This window comes from Styela clava, chromosome 5 (genome assembly GCF_964204865.1).
Source record: "Styela clava chromosome 5, kaStyClav1.hap1.2, whole genome shotgun sequence".
Taxonomy (NCBI): Eukaryota; Metazoa; Chordata; class Ascidiacea; order Stolidobranchia; family Styelidae; genus Styela; species Styela clava.
The window spans coordinates 19115211-19133266 of NC_135254.1; positions in this window are offsets into that span (position 1 = coordinate 19115211).

The following is an 18056-nucleotide window of genomic DNA, read 5'->3' on the forward strand; positions in this document are numbered from 1 at the left end:
GGGTTAGGAATAATTAAAAAAAATTGAAATCTGCATTCGGTGGTGTTTTTTTGAAATAAATGCTTTCGTTGAATTGAATTTAATTTTGTTGTTAACTTGAATGTCCGACCCAGATTTGTCTTTGGTAAATTTTTATTTAAATACAAAAAATTCTGATAAATAATAATTTATTTTTAAGTCATTGTCGCGTTAATGTCTTAGCCGTACAAAAATACATTTGTGAATGCTAAATGATGTTTATTGTAAGAGTAAAACAGTAAAGATGCAAAGTAAGAATGTTAAGCTAAATAGTGGGGAAATGAAAGAAAACGTATCAACAAAAAAGCGTTGGACGTTTCCACAAATTTAAGAAAAAAATGAAATGGTCACTTCTAATTTTCTGATAAAGCGTAATAAATTGGTAGATTTGAAAGCACGCAACATGAGGACTTTTAGGTAAATTTTCAGAATTTTCTGAATTTGTCGCAACGACACTGATCAGTTTGTTCTTCATTAGGGATTGCGAATACTTTTGCAGAGCAATGCTGTATTATATAATGATATTTTGCGAAAATCCTAAGCTATGTAATGAAGAGAGATAAATGAACTGCAAAATTCTTGTTTCTAACACCCTTTTTTATACAAATTTCTCACACTATATCTCCGCCATAACAAAAACGCTTGATCTTATGTTTGAAAGTTGCACAGCAACAGATTCATAAAAAAACGCATGTTACTTTTCGGATTTTGTCTCCCTTAGTGAATTCATTAGACACGACTTAGTTTTGGTGGTAAAAAATGTAGATCAAACAGCAGGGTTGTACAAATTATATTACAGGAAGACCAGATACAAATAACTGGGTGAAAAGTAATTACTTAGTATCTCACGAGCCAACATTGAGTTTCTCGTGGAACTTCATTGTATTTTCAACCCTAAATATTAACTTTTTAATATGCTTGTAGGAAGTAAAATGATATTTTCTGTTATTTGCTGTCTAGTTCTGTTTTATTAGCTGAATTGTTATTTATCCGACGCTGACACTGAATATTCATGGTTTCTAATATGTGTATTGAAATGGTTTATTTTTGAACGAAAAGTTAACATGTTTTAAGCAAGCTGACAAGCTAGAAAAATCTTAGTTACACTGCACGCATGCCAGGCCATATTTATTAATCCCTCGCTCAATCGTATGTTTTTCTTTTTTAGCTTATCCTCTGCTAATAAGTGACCATTTTGTACACGAAACTGTAAATAATAAAATACAATAATATGCAGCAATAATCGCGAAAGTCGTTCGGGTTCATTCGCGGGCCGTTTTTCCGGAGTTCCTAACATTTCAAATTTTTCATTTTGTCAAGGCTAGTTTTTCTTTTCACATTTTGTTTTGTCTCTGTACAAAATATTTTATATAGTTTTTGATTGTGATTTAATTGATGTGTTTGATTATTGCTCGGTCTGTTTATCCTCGGTTTGTGCGCTAAATTGGTTGTAGGCTGCACTGTTTTATACTTGACGCTTACATTGGATATTCATATTTTCCAGCGCATAGAAAACAGTCTTAAACAGGCTTGCAAGGCAGAAAATATCCAATTTACATTGCACACATGCCGAGCCATATTATTTAAGCCTTTGCCTAATCGTTTGTTCTTCTATTTTAGCTGATCCTCTGCTAATCCTTTAATGTTGGAGAGTGTTAGAATATTTTAGAATAAAACATGTCCAACTAACTGTTAACTGACGGCGCGTGTTGGATGTAATTGTGCCAAATCATATCTGTCTAAGATTTAAAAAAATAAAAATGTGGGTTTTACTGGCTTTCATGTAGGTACATCCTAAAACTCCTATTCGTAGTGCGATTGTTTTAAAATCATATTCTACAATATGTTAACGTGACTATAAATATTAAAGAAAACAAATCTCCCAAATCAAATAAACTCTCCTTGGGTTTAGTACAAAATATAGAACGCCGTTAACAATATAAAGAGGAAAATATGGGATACCTGTAAAGAAGAAAAATGTCTGTCAATTACATACTTCTACGAACATTTGTTTCTGTAGTTCTTTGCGTTTCATACTTTTTCATTTTTTTTTGTTGTCAAGACTTTATGATAGTTTTTGACTTACAGTTTTTTGCTCTTGGTTTAAAAAAGACCATAATATTATAGTATGAATTTTTACACGCATTTTCTACTTGAGTCTCTCTCTTGTTGTTTGTTCTCCTTTTCCCCCTAATAATAGGTCATCTATAAACTTGTTTTGGTATCATGATGCCATGAAAAGATAATATCATTTGAACTTACGGGTTATGTTCTGATAGTCGCGTTTTATTTACTATAACTTGGTTCTAATTTTATTGCTCGATTCAAATTAGAATGATTTTAAGTCGAATCACGTCCAAATATTAACCGAGGACAGCTAAACTAACCCAATATGATATGTTCATTTTGCAATAATATTTTTTGCCTTGAATAGTAATTTTTTAACAAATGTTCATATTACTATCGTGTATTATTTACTTGTTTTATTTTATCATTAATTGCGGTATATTGACTTTTCATTTATTTCAATTTTGGTTTGGAATGATTGAAATGAGTGTTTTACCTTCTGCTTAAAACAAAAATAAATGTCGTTATACAGTTAGTGCTGGTCAAAACTAATTTAAAAAGTGTTCGGTAAATGGTATCGGGTATCGGTAATATCGGAAATGTTTTGGTATCGGCATTTGTATCGATATCGGCTAAATGTAGACTGATATTTTCAAGATAATTAACTTTTAATCTATTCCATAATGTTTTAAAAAGTAGGTTGAAATACTGACATGAAAATTATTTTTTTCTTGGAGTGATCGTGTTCGCGGTATTAGCCTCGTTAGGTAGGAGCAATGTAGTTTCCCAACCGCGCAAATAGAAACGGGAATATGATTATGACATGATTTTAGCCATTTATCAGCCCAACTAATTTGGCTATTTTTACAGCCAATTTTTTATATTGACATTTTTAACATTGCATGGAAATTATGAAGAAATATATCGAATGGGAATTTTTCGATGTGTAAATTGCAAAATACGACGTCATAATGGCATAAAATTCTACGCACGCAACTCGATGTATCAGTTAGACAGAATGAGTGAACATTTATTTATTTTACCACCCACAGTAGCCAAACCCGAATAGATAATGACATAGTTCGAACAACTATATCTCTTCTCTGTATTTCTGTCTTGTGAATTAAATACCTTGATAATGTCTTAGGTCAACGAAATTTAGTTCCACCTAAAGTAAGATGGACTCGGTATGCACATAACATGGCATTAAATTGATATTTTTATGTATTTTTAATATAAGATTAGCTTTGCTTTACCTCTGTCAAACAGCATTTTTGTGATTTATGACCCCAAAACTTGATAATGAAACTATATATTTATTTTCAGTTTTCTAAAACACTGATTGAAAAAGTCATTGCATCAAACGGAATCGACAGTGTTAACAGTATGGTGCATCACAGAGTTAGATGGAAGCCTATTTAGTCTAGAGAGTAGAGAGCAAGTATGAAATCTTATAAATCTTTCAATTCATATTTTGTCCGGTATAAACTGATATATGATGTTAAATCCCGCTAGTCATGAAGAGCTGCAAATATGTGAATTATTCTCACAAGATTTCCAAAGTATTTCGCCCAATTTTATTTTATAATTTCGTAGAGTCATGTAATGCAATGGTTTCCACCCTCTAGTTCACGGGCGAGTGTGCAGTTCTTAGCTGGTATGCGATAAATTTTGCAAATTTGATAATTTCGTATACATAATTCCCGAAAAGACGCGGGTTATGTTTCTATTTGGGCGTTCTCCCATCGTTTGACAAGTATCGAAGTATGCGCCAGTCGCCAACAATGGGGTTATAATACAGGCAATGAGGGCATTTGCGGCTGCATTAATACAATTGGCCGGGCATCATTTTATAGTATTTATTGTATTCATACTTTATGGGTTTATTTCGTTGCCATAGCGTTTTGTTAGTTTTCCAATATGCTAGAACAGTAGTTTTTAACCAGGGTTAAATCGAATTTTTGGTGTTCGTTGGTGTTGTTTCAGGGATTCGACGAGGTTCCTTCAAATTAAAACAGTTTTATATTATGGGACTTTTCTATCACATCGTCTACTAATTATGCAAATTTAATTACAGTTCATCTCAGATATTCAAACTTACACATTCAACAACTAATAAATTAGCGTTGCTGTTTGCATAGCGTTGCGCAGTTGTAAGTTTTAGTGAACCCGTCATCTCCACGGATGTCGCACGCTCTGGTCTTTGTGCTTATATGATAGCGCCCTTTGATGCTTTCTGATTATGACTTTGAAACATCTTGGGTTGGTATGGCAAGCCAAGGATTTTCAACCTGAATCTTTTAATTTTCTATAACCTTGCACGAAATTATGCTTCCCCTTTTTAAAGTCGGGAATTGGGGTCCTAATTACAACCATTTGGTACAATGGGGGTTGGCGGTAGCTTTCAGGATAGCGCAGGGTTTCGACAGGCTTGGAATGGTTAGGGTTTAGAAATTGGAAAATCTACGGAGTGTTGTTTTATTTGAGGTTGCCTGTTCGCTAGAGCAGACAGGTACGAATAGATTTGTTGAAATATTTATCCAATTCATATCTAATTTATCAAATTACATTTTCTGTCATTTATAAACTCCAAACTTCACATAGTTCATATAATTCACATAATGTCATATTTCGAAAAATTATTGGTACATTAGAAGTTTAACCCCCAAGCCGAAATTAGATCGAAATACTTAAATTTTTTTTCTGAAATCAATCAATTTTTTTAAAATTTATCATTTTCGAATACCACATTGTCCCACCACAGCTTTTTGTTGAATTAAGTTATTTATTCAATCCTCGATTTAATGGAATATTCAATTTTTTCCCCGCTGGGTCGGAAAAGTTTGAAATAATTGTATGTTTTTGAAAAAACTTATAGTGCAATATAGTAATTATTTAGGTATATTACTACAGTTGTAAATGTTTCTTTGAAAATTGAGAGATTTGTTTTAAAAAAAATGCCTCCATTGAATTGAATTTAAAACTTAAAGCTTCAAAATAACAAATTAGTGGTTGTCTAGTTTGGGTTAGGATTCGGGTTATGAATAATTAAAAAAAATTGAAATCTGCATTCGATGGTGATTTTTTGAAATAAATGCTTTCGTTGAATTGAATTGAATTCTGTTGTTAACTTGAATGCCCGATCCAGATTTGTCTTTGGTAAATTTTTATTTAAATACAAAAAATTCTGATAAATAATAATTTATTTCTAAGTCATTGTCGCGTTAATGTCTTAGCCGTACAAAAATACATTTGTGAATGCTAAATGATGTTTATTGTAAGAGTAAAATAGTAAAGATGCAAAGTAAGAATGTTAAGCTAAATAGTGGGGAAATGAAAGAAAACGTATCAACAAAAAAGCGTTGGACGTTTCCACAAATTTAAGAAAGAAATGGAATGGTCACTTCTAATTTTCTGATGAAGCGTAATAAATTGGTAGATTTGAAAGCACGCAACATGAGGACTTTTAGGTAAATTTTCAGAATTTTCTGAATTTGTCGCAACGACACTGATCAGTTTGTTCTTCATTAGGGATTGTGAATACTTTTGCAGAGCAATGCTGTATTATATAATGATATTTTGCGAAAATCCTAAGCTATGTAATGAAGAGAGATAAATGAACTGCAAAATTCTTGTTTCTAACACCCTTTTTTATACAAATTTCTCACACTATATCTCCGCCATAACAAAAACGCTTGATCTTATGTTTGAAAGTTGCACAGCAACAGTTTCATAAAAAAACGCAAGTTACTTTTCGAATTTTGTCTCCCTTAGTGAATTCATTAGACACGACTTAGTTTTGGTGGTAAAAAATGTAGATCAAACAGCAGGGTTGTACAAATTATATTACAGGAAGACCAGATACAAATAACTGGGTGAAAAGTAATTACTTAGTATCTCACGAGCCAACATTGAGTTTCTCGTGGAACTTTATTGTATTTTCAACCCTAAATATTAACTTTTTAATATGCTTGTAGGAAGTAAAATGATATTTTCTGTTATTTGCTGTCTAGTTCTGTTTTATTAGCTGAATTGTTATTTATCCGACGCTGACACTGAATATTCATGGTTTCTAATATGTGTATTGAAATGGTTTATTTTTGAACGAAAAGTTAACATGTTTTAAGCAAGCTGACAAGCTAGAAAAATCTTAGTTACACTGCACGCATGCCAGGTCATATTTATTAATCCCTCGCTCAATCGTATGTTTTTCTTTTTTAGCTTATCCTCTGCTAATAAGTGACCATTTTGTACACGAAACTGTAAATAATAAAATACAATAATATGCAGCAATAATCGCGAAAGTCGTTCGGGTTCATTCGCGGGCCGTTTTTCCGGAGTTCCTAACATTTCAAATTTTTCATTTTGTCAAGGCTAGTTTTTCTTTTCACATTTTGTTTTGTCTCTGTACAAAATATTTTATATAGTTTTTGATTGTGATTCAATTGATGTGTTTGATTATTGCTCGGTCTGTTTATCCTCGGTTTGTGCGCTAAATTGGTTGTAGGCTGCACTGTTTTATACTTGACGCTTACATTGGATATTCATATTTTCCAGCGCATAGAAAACAGTCCCAAACAGGCTGGCAAGGCAGAAAATATCCAATTTACATTGCACACATGCCGAGCCATATTATTTAAGCCTTTGCCTAATCGTTTGTTCTTCTATTTTAGCTGATCCTCTGCTAATCCTTTAATGTTGGAGAGTGTTAGAATATTTTAGAATAAAACACGTCCAACTAACTGTTAACTGACGGCGCGTGTTGGATGTAATTGTGCCAAATCATATCTGTCTAAGATTTAAAAAAATAAAAATGTGGGTTCTACTGGCTTTCATGTAGGTACATCCTAAAACTCCTATTCGTAGTGCGATTGTTTTAAAATCATATTCTACAATATGTTAACGTGACTATAAATATTAAAGAAAACGAATCTCCCAAATCAAATAAACTCTCCTTGGGTTTAGTACAAAATATAGAACGCCGTTAACAATATAAAGAGGAAAATATGGGATACCTGTAAAGAAGAAAAATGTCTGTCAATTACATACTTCTACGAACATTTGTTTCTGTAGTTCTTTGCGTTTCATACTTTTTCATTTTTTTTTGTTGTCAAGACTTTATGATAGTTTTTGACTTACAGTTTTTTGCTCTTGGTTTAAAAAAGAACATAATATTATAGTGTGAATTTTTACACGCAATTTCTACTTGTTGTACTTGTTTCTACTACACGTCCAAATATTAACTGAAGACAGCATAACTAACCCAATATGATATGTTCATTTTCCAATAATATTGTCTGCCTTGAATAGTGATTTTTTAACAAATGTTCATATTACTATCGTGTATTATTTACTAGTTTTATTTTATCATTAATTGCGGTATATTGAATTTTCATTTATTTCAATTTCGGTTTGGAATGCTGAAATGAGTGTTTTACCTTCTGCTTAAAACAAACATCAATGTCGTAATACATGCAGTCAGTGCTGGTCAAAACTAATAAATAAGAATTTCGGTAAAAGATATCGGGTATCGGTGATATCGGCAATATTTTGGTACCGGTATTCGTATCGATATCGGCTAAATGTAGACTGATATTTTCAAGATAATTAACTTTTAATCTATTCCATAATGTTTTAAAAAGTAGGTTGAAATACTGACATGAAAATTATTTTTTTCTTGGAGTATCATGACGAAATATATCGAATGTGAATTTTTCGATGTGCAAAATACAAAATACGACGTTGTCATGGCATAAAATTCTACACACACAACTCGATTGGCGACAAAAGGTATCGGTAAATCTCTTAGTTGGAATCTCTAGTATAATGTAATGGACGTTAATGGAATGTTTAAAATAGATATACACTTCATGCGTTATTGTATCAAATATATGTACTCTTTTACTGCAAACCTAAAAAACTGGTAAGATATCAAATAGCATCTTTTTTAAGCCATCTCAAGCATATAATAGTATGTTTCACATACTACTACTAAGATTTATTTCCTCAGCAACAGACAAAGTATAATTGTTTTCTTCCGTATATATATTTGACCCGGGGTTATTTCGAAAGTTATCGGGCATTGTACTTTCGAATGAACGCTCATAGACAGGCAATTTCATCTTCTGTTCGTGGGAAAAAAAGAGGCATATTGACTTCAACAAAATCTTGTATCGGTCTTGTCTCCTCATATTCTTGTTTGTTTATAGTTATTTCGGATCATTGCAGGTCGGCTATTTAAAAGTTAATTTGCATTAGAAGTTTGTCGTTCAAGTAGTGTTAATTTAATTGCTGTAATAATCGGATTGTTTGCTTGTTTTATATTTTGTTTAAATGATAGGGTTTATTTATATTACATAAATTAATGTTGCTATTGTTTGCATCTTTTTGAATTAAGTATGTTGTCGACATACTTAGGTTGGTCGTAAACTTTAGCAACCCAATACATTATGACCAAGTATGACAGATGTCCCAGTATATTGGCATATGTGAAAAGTAGGGTTAATAGTTTTGGCTTCTACATTATGCGTTTCGACCTCTACAATAATCATTTTTATCAGCACACTATTTGACGTTACTCATCACATATTATTCGTTTCTCGTACTTTGTTCATGTAGACTGGATATTTCATTGCCAGTAATAGACTTCAATCATATTCAAAGATGTGGAGTTGTTGATATCGAAAAAACTGGCAGGTTATAAGTCTTAAGGGAGTTGATGTCGCGCAGCGTCACCGCCCAACACGTTATAGGCGTCTTGTAGAGCCTCATCATACAAAATAAGTTGCTCATAATTCACTTCCTCTACTATAAAAGTGCATAATAACTAAATGTATATATATTTTTACAGGATTCTTCAATTATGGAACATGACGAATCTTTCTGTTTTTCAAAAGAAAATACAACTCAATTATTTGAATATGAAGAAGAGTTTTATTAAAGATAACTGAGATGTGCTAGCCAACAAATGCATCGAGTCCACACACAAGACTTTGATATAGAAAAATAGACTGTTGTTTAAGACTGTATTTCATTGCCATACGTACTTTAAGCTCGTATGTATGTGCACTGATTACTAATATGTGATCGCAAACAAATGCATTGGGCAGCACATACACATGTCTTTTATATCAAATAAGACTGTTGTTTAAAACTATAACAAAATGTCATGCACACTGTAAAAGGATTATATGCGGAAGTTTAACATGGGTCGACCCGTGAGGAACTAACTATTCATGTAATTTGAATAATTGCAAAAGGATTTTCGATTGTATATTTATTAATGAATTGAATCATTGCTCAGAAAACTAAATACAATTGTTATTTGTATTCTAACAACCTGCAATGCAATCCTGTATTTGATGTCCTGGTAGGATAAGTTTAAAATGATTCTTTCGTTTTACGTTATTCTTATATTTTTTTTTTACTGTTATTGTATATTACTGATTTATTAATTATATTGTCGTTTATTACTGATATTGTATATTTTTTAATAAGCTTTTTTTGTAATATGCTGTTTCCATATTAAGCTATCTTATTTGTCATATTCATTATTTTCTATTGTATTTTTGGAGATATTTTCAACAGGAAAACAAGATATCGTGACACCGACAACAGAAGAAAAGTATTAACAGGTCTTGCCATGGCTTTTTTGTTTTTAATACTTTATTTGGTATAGATAGATTTAGAATTAGACCCATTCCCGCCATTAGGAATAATAGGGTTTTTATTAGGCTTAGATACTTTTAATGTTATTCTAGCTTCTCAGGCACAGAACTATAAAGGAACTGGGAAAATTAGGAAAAGACTGATGCAAGGAAAATCTACAAATTACATGTAAATATTTTTACAAATTTTATTAGGCTTAGATATTGTTATTATTATCTTAGCTTCTCAGGCTCAGAATTTTGAAGGCACTGGAGAAATTGGAAAAAGACAAAATCAGAGACAAATCTGAAATTCCGGTAAGTATGTTACAAGTGTTTCATTAGTCAGGCTTACTTTTTCTATCTAGTGTTCATTTAGATTTTAGTTCGATATAATACTCTTTTGGTCATATTAATTCTGATACAGTAATGCGCTAAGTATTATGTTCATTGCTAATATTGAATATTTGATAATAAAGCTTTTTTAGTAATATGCTCTATTTATATTTGCCCATCTTATTTATCTTAATCATTATTTTCTCTTCTATTTTTGAGGTATTTTCAACAGGAAACAGAATGTCGTGACACCGACGAAAGAAGAAAAGTATTAACAGGGATTGCCATGTTTTTTTTTTGTTTTTAATACTTTATTTGGTATAGATAGATTTAGAATTAGACCCATTCCCGCCATTAGGAATAATAGGGTTTTTATTAGGCTTAGATACTTTTAATGTTATTCTAGTTTCTCAGGCACAGAACTATAAAGGAACTGGGAAAATTAGGAAAAGACTGATGCAAGGAAAATCTACAAATTACATATTATTATCTTAGCTTCTCAGGCTCAGAATTTTGAAGGCACTGGAGAAATTGGAAAAAGACAAAATCAGAGACAAATCTGAAATTCCGGTAAGTATGTTACAAGTGTTTCATTAATCAGGCTTACTTCTTCTATCTTGTGTTTATTTAGATTTTAGTTCGATATAATACTTTTTTTATCATATTAATTCTGATACAGTAATGCGCGAAGTATTATGTTCATTGCTGATATTGAATATTTGATAATAAAGCTTTTTTTAGTAATATGCTCTATTCATATTTGCCTATCTTATTTATTTTTTTTTTTTTTTTTTTTTTTTTTATTTTTTTTCTCTTCTATTTTTTGAGGTATTTTCAACAGGAAACAGAATGTCGTGACACCGACCAAAGAAGAAAAGTGTTAACAGGGATCGCCATGGCATTTTTGTTTTTAATATTTTCTCTTGTTAGAGATAGATTTAGACCCATTCCCACCGTTAGAAGTACCCGCCATTAGGATTAATAGGGTTTTTGTTAGGCTTAGATATTTTTAATGGTATTCTAGACTTTCAGGCAAAGAATTATGAAGGCAATGGGGAAATTAGGAAAAGAATTATACAAAGAAACAATGAAGAAAATAGGAAAAGACTGATACAAGGAAACAATGAAGAAAATAGGAAAAGACTGATACAAGGAAAATCTACAAATTGAATGTAAATATTCTTACGAATTTTATTAGGCTTAGATATTGTTAATGTTATCTCAGCTTCACAGGCAAAAAATTTTGAAGACACGGAAGAAATTGAAAATTGACGGAATTAGAGACAAATCTGAAATTCCAGTAAGTATGTTAAAAGTGTTTCATTAGTCAGGCTTACTTTTTCTATCTAGTGTTCATTTAGATTTTAGTTCGATATAATACTTTTTTGATCATATTAATTCTGATACAGTAATGCGCTAAGTATTATGTTCATTGCTGATATTGAATATTTGATAATAAAGCTTTTTTAGTAATATGCTCTATTTATATTTGCCCATCTTATTTATCTTAATCATTATTTTCTCTTCTATTTTTGAGGTATTTTCAACAGGAAACAGAATGTCGTGACACCGACGAAAGAAGAAAAGTATTAACAGGGATTGCCATGTTTTTTTTGTTTTTAATACTTTATTTGGTATAGATAGATTTAGAATTAGACCCATTCCCGCCATTAGGAATAATAGGGTTTTTATTAGGCTTAGATACTTTTAATGTTATTCTAGTTTCTCAGGCACAGAACTATAAAGGAACTGGGAAAATTAGGAAAAGACTGATGCAAGGAAAATCTACAAATTACATGTAAACATTTTTACGAATTTTATTAGGCTTAGATATTGTTATTATTATCTTAGCTTCTCAGGCTCAGAATTTTGAAGGCACTGGAGAAATTGGAAAAAGACAAAATCAGAGACAAATCTGAAATTCCGGTAAGTATGTTACAAGTGTTTCATTAGTCAGGCTTACTTCCTCTATCTTGTGTTTATTTAGATTTTAGTTCGATATAATACTTTTTTTATCATATTAATTCTGATACAGCAATGCGCGAAATATTATGTTCATTGCTGATATTGAATATTTGATAATAAAGCTTTTTTTAGTAATATGCTCTATTCATATTTGCCTATCTTATTTATCTTAATCATTATTTTCTCTTCTATTTTTGAGGTATTTTCAACAGGAAACAGAATGTCGTGACACCGACCAAAGAAGAAAAGTGTTAACAGGGATCGCCATGGCATTTTTGTTTTTAATATTTTCTTTTGTTAGAGATAGATTTAGACCCATTCCCACCGTTAGAAATACCCGCCATTAGGATTAATAGGGTTTTTATTAGGCTTAGATATTTTTAATGGTATTCTAGACTTTCAGGCAAAGAATTATGAAGGCAATGGGGAAATTAGGAAAAGACTGATACAAAGAAACAATGAAGAAAATAGGAAAAGACTGATACAAGGAAACAATGAAGAAAATAGGAAAAGACTGATACAAGGAAAATCTACAAATTGAATGTAAATATTCTTACGAATTTTATTAGGCTTAGATATTGTTAATGTTATCTCAGCTTCACAGGCAAAAAATTTTGAAGACACGGAAGAAATTGAAAAAAGACGGAATTAGAGACAAATATGAAATTCCAGTAAGTATGTTAAAAGTGTTTCATTAGTCAGGCTTACTTTTTCTATCTAGTGTTCATTTAGATTTTAGTTCGATATAATACTTTTTAATCATATTAATTCTGATACAGTAATGCGCTAAGTATTATGTTCATTGCTGATATTGAATATTTGATAATAAAGCTTTTTTAGTAATATGCTCTATTTATATTTGCCCATCTTATTTATCTTAATCATTATTTTCTCTTCTATTTTTGAGGTATTTTCAACAGGAAACAGAATGTCGTGACACCGACGAAAGAAGAAAAGTATTAACAGGGATTGCCATGTTTTTTTTTTTTTCTAATACTTTATTTGGTATAGATAGATTTAGAATTAGACCCATTCCCGCCATTAGGAATAATAGGGTTTTTATTAGGCTTAGATACTTTTAATGTTATTCTAGCTTCTCAGGCACAGAACTATAAAGGAACTGGGAAAATTAGGAAAAGACTGATGCAAGGAAAATCTACAAATTACATGTAAATATTTTTACGAATTTTATCAGGCTTAGATATTGTTATTATTATCTTGGCTTCTCAGGCTCAGAATTTTGAAAGCACTGGAGAAATTGGAAAATAACAAAATCAGAGACAAATCTCAAATTCCGGTAAGTATGTTACAAGTGTTTAATTAGTCAGGCTTACTTCTTCTATCTAGTGTTTATTTAGATTTTAGTTCGATATAATACTTTTTTTATCATATTAATTCTGATACAGTAATGCGCGAAGTATTATGTTCATTGCTGATATTGAATATTTGATAATAAAGCTTTTTTAGTAATATGCTCTATTTATATTTGACCTTCTTATTTATCTTAATCATTATTTTCTCTTCTATTTTTGAGGTATTTTCAACAGGAAACGGAATGTCGTGACACCGACGAAAGAAGAAAAGTATTAACAGGGATTGCCATGTTTTTTTTGTTTTTAATACTTTATTTGGTATAGATATATTTAGAATTAGACCCATTCCCGCCATTAGGAATAATAGGGTTTTTATTAGGCTTAGATACTTTTAATGTTATTCTAGCTTCTCAGGCACAGAACTATAAAAGAACTGGGAAAAATAGGAAAAGACTGATGCAAGGAAAATCTACAAATTACATGTAAATATTTTTACGAATTTTATTAGGCTTAGATATTGTTATTATTATCTTAGCTTCTCAGGCTCAGAATTTTGAAGGCACTGGAGAAATTGGAAAAAGACAAAATCAGAGACAAATCTGAAATTCCGGTAAGTATGTTACAAGTGTTTCATTAGTCAGGCTTACTTCCTCTATCTAGTGTTTATTTAGATTTTAGTTCGATATAATACTTTTTTTATCATATTAATTCTAATACAGTAATGCGCGAAGTATTATGTTCATTGCTGATATTGAATATTTGATAATAAAACTTTTATAGTAATATGCTCTATTCATATTTGCCTATCTTATTTATCTTAATCATTATTTTCTCTTCTATTTTCGAGGTATTTTCAACAGGAAACAGAATGTCGTGACACCGACCACTAAAGAAAAGAATTAACAGGGATTGCCATGGCATTTTTGTTTTTAATATTTTCTTTTGTTAGAGATAGATTTAGACCCATTCCCACCGTTAGAAATACCCGCCATTAGGATTAATAGGGTTTTTATTAGGCTTAGATATTTTTAATGGTATTCTAGACTTTCAGGCAAAGAATTATGAAGGCAATGGGGAAATTAGGAAAAGACTGATACAAGGAAACAATGAAGAAAATAGGAAAAGACTGATACCAGGAAAATCTACAAATTGAATGTAAATATTCTTACGAATTTTATTAGGCTTAGATATTGTTAATGTTATCTCAGCTTCACAGGCAAAAAATTTTGAAGACATGGAAGAAATTGAAAAAAGACGGAATAAGAGACAAATCTGAAATTCCAGTAAGTATGTTAAAAGTGTTTCATTAGTCAGGCTTACTTTTTCTATCTAGTGTTCATTTAGATTTTAGTTCGATATAATACTTTTTGATCATATTAATTCTGATACAGTAATGCGCTAAGTATTATGTTCATTGCTGATATTGAATATTTGATAATAAAGCTTTTTTAGTAATATGCTCTATTTATATTTGCCCTTCTTATTTATCTTAATCATTATTTTCTCTTCTATTTTTGAGGTATTTTCAACAGGAAACAGAATGTCGTGACACCGACGAAAGAAGAAAAGTATTAACAGGGATTGCCATGTTTTTTTTTTTGTTTTTAATACTTTATTTGGTATAGATATATTTAGAATTAGACCCATTCCCGCCATTAGGAATAATAGGGTTTTTATTAGGCTTAGATACTTTTAATGTTATTCTAGCTTCTCAGGCACAGAACTATAAAGGAACTGGGAAAAATAGGAAATGACTGATGCAAGGAAAATCTACAAATTACATGTAAATATTTTTACGAATTTTATTAGGCTTAGATATTGTTATTATTATCTTAGCTTCTCAGGCTCAGAATTTTGAAGGCACTGGAGAAACTGGAAAAAGACAAAATCAGAGACAAATCTGAAATTCCGGTAAGTATGTTACAAGTGTTTCATTAGTCAGGCTTACTTCCTCTATCTAGTGTTTATTTAGATTTTAGTTCGATATAATACTTTTTTTATCATATTAATTCTGATACAGTAATGCGCGAAGTATTATGTTCATTGCTGATATTGAATATTTGATAATAAAACTTTTTTTAGTAATATGCTCTATTCATATTTGCCTATCTTATTTATCTTGATCATTATTTTCTCTTCTATTTTCGAGGTATTTCCAACAGGAAACAGAATGTCGTGACACCGACCACTAAAGAAAAGAATTAACAGGGATTGCCATGGGATTTTTGTTTTTAATATTTTCTTTTGTTAGAGATAGATTTAGACCCATTCCCACCGTTAGAAATACCCGCCATTAGGATTAATAGGGTTTTTATTAGGCTTAGATATTTTTAATGGTATGCTAGACTTTCAGGTGAAGAATTATAAAGGCAATGGGGAAATTAGGAAAAGACTGATACAAGGAAACAATGAAGAAAATAGGAAAAGGCTGATACAAGGGAAATCTACAAATTGAATGTAAATATTCTTACGAATTTTATTAGGCTTAGATATTGTTAATGTTATCTCAGATTCACAGGCAAAAATTTTGAAGACACGGAAGAAATTGAAAAAATACGGTATTAGACACAAATCTGAAATTCCAGTAAGTATGTTAAAAGTTTTTCATTAGTCAGGCTTACTTTTTCTATCTAGTGTTCATTTAGATTTTAGTTCGATATAATACTTTTTTGATCATATTAATTCTGATACAGTAATGCGCTAAGTATTATGTTCATTGCTGATATTGAATATTTGATAATAAAGCTTATTTAGTAATATGCTCTATTTATATTTGCCCATCTTATTTATCTTAATCATTATTTTCTCTTCTATTTTTGAGGTATTTTCAACAGGAAACAGAATGTCGTGACACCGACGAAAGAAGAACAGTATTAACAGGGATTGCCATGTTTTTTTTGTTTTTATTACTTTATTTGGTATAGATAGATTTAGAATTAGACCCATTCCCGCCATTAGGAATAATAGGGTTTTTATTAGGCTTAGATACTTTTAATGTTATTCTAGCTTCTCAGGTACAGAACTATAAAGGAACTGGGAAAATTAGGAAAAGACTGATGCAAGGAAAATCTACAAATTACATGTAAACATTTTTACGAATTTTATTAGGCTTAGATATTGTTATTATTATCTTAGCTTTTCAGGCTCAGAATTTTGAAGGCACTGGAGAAATTGGAAAAAGACAAAATCAGAGACAAATCTGAAATTCCGGTAAGTATGTTACAAGTGTTTCATTAGTCAGGCTTACTTCTTCTATCTTGTGTTTATTTAGATTTTAGTTCGATATAATACTTTTTTTATCATATTAATTCTGATACAGTAATGCGCGAAGTATTATGTTCATTGCTGATATTGAATATTTGATAATAAAGCTTTTTTTAGTAATATGCTCTATTCATATTTGCCTATCTTATTTATCTTAATCATTATTTTCTCTTCTATTTTTGAGGTATTTTCAACAGGAAACAGAATGTCGTGACACCGACCAAAGAAGAAAAGTGTTAACAGGGATCGCCATGGCATTTTTGTTTTTAATATTTTCTTTTGTTAGAGATAGATTTAGACCCATTCCCACCGTTAGAAATACCCGCCATTAGGATTAATAGGGTTTTTATTAGGCTTAGATATTTTTAATGGTATTCTAGACTTTCAGGCAAAGAATTATGAAGGCAATGGGGAAATTAGGAAAAGACTGATACAAAGAAACAATGAAGAAAATAGGAAAAGACTGATACAAGGAAACAATGAAGAAAATAGGAAAAGACTGATACAAGGAAAATCTACAAATTGAATGTAAATATTCTTACGAATTTTATTAGGCTTAGATATTGTTAATGTTATCTCAGCTTCACAGGCAAAAAATTTTGAAGACACGGAAGAAAATGAAAATTGACGGAATTAGAGACAAATCTGAAATTCCAGTAAGTTTGTTAAAAGTGTTTCATTAGTCAGGCTTATTTTTTCTATCTAGTGTTCATTTAGATTTTAGTTCGATATAATACTTTTTTGATCATATTAATTCTGATACAGTAAAGCGCTAAGTATTATGTTCATTGCTGATATTGAATATTTGATAATAAAGCTTTTTTAGTAATATGCTCTATTTATATTTGCCCATCTTATTTATCTTAATCGTTATTTTCTCTTCTATTTTTGAGGTATTTTCAACAGGAAACAGAATGTCGTGACACCGACGAAAGAAGAAAAGTATTAACAGGGATTGCCATGTTTTTTTTGTTTTTAATACTTTATTTGATATAGATTGATTTAGAATTAGACCCATTCCCGCCATTAGGAATAATAGGGTTTTTATTAGGCTCAGATACTTTTAATGTTATTCTAGCTTCTCAGGCACAGAACTATAAAGGAACTGGGAAAATTAGGAAAAGACTGATGCAAGGAAAATCTACAAATTACATGTAAATATTTTTTCGAATTTCATTAGGCTTAGATATTGTTATTATTATCTTAGCTTCTCAGGCTCAGAATTTTGAAGGCACTGGAGAAATTGGAAAAAGACAAAATCAGGAAATCTAAAATTCCGGTAAGTATGTTACAAGTGTTTCATTAGTCAGGCTTACTTCTTCTATCTAGTGTTTATTTAGATTTTAGTTCGATATAATACTTTTTTTATCATATTAATTCTGATACAGTAATGCGCGAAGTATTATGTTCATTGCTGATATTGAATATTTGATAATAAAGCTTTTTT